Source organism: Procambarus clarkii, chromosome 78, assembly GCF_040958095.1.
Source record: "Procambarus clarkii isolate CNS0578487 chromosome 78, FALCON_Pclarkii_2.0, whole genome shotgun sequence".
Taxonomy (NCBI): domain Eukaryota; kingdom Metazoa; phylum Arthropoda; class Malacostraca; order Decapoda; family Cambaridae; genus Procambarus; species Procambarus clarkii.
In genome coordinates this window covers 6,161,811-6,162,056 of record NC_091227.1, presented here as the reverse complement: position 1 = coordinate 6,162,056, position 246 = coordinate 6,161,811, and positions in this window count along the sequence as shown.

The window sequence follows — 246 nt, the reverse complement described above, 5'->3', positions numbered from 1 at the left end:
AATTTGAGATGTTGTGGCAACTTACACTCCTAACATGAGTCATTCATAATCCATTCATACACCAATATGAATCTCTTGTGAAAGGTTTGAGCCTTATCTGAACCATTTTCACATCTTTGTGTTTAAAGTTAAATTTCTTGAAAATAAAAAATATTTATTTTTAAATATATTTAAATATTTTAAATATTTTAAATAATAAATTTTTTATATTATATTAGTGTTTTCAATTTAAATATTAAAACCAAT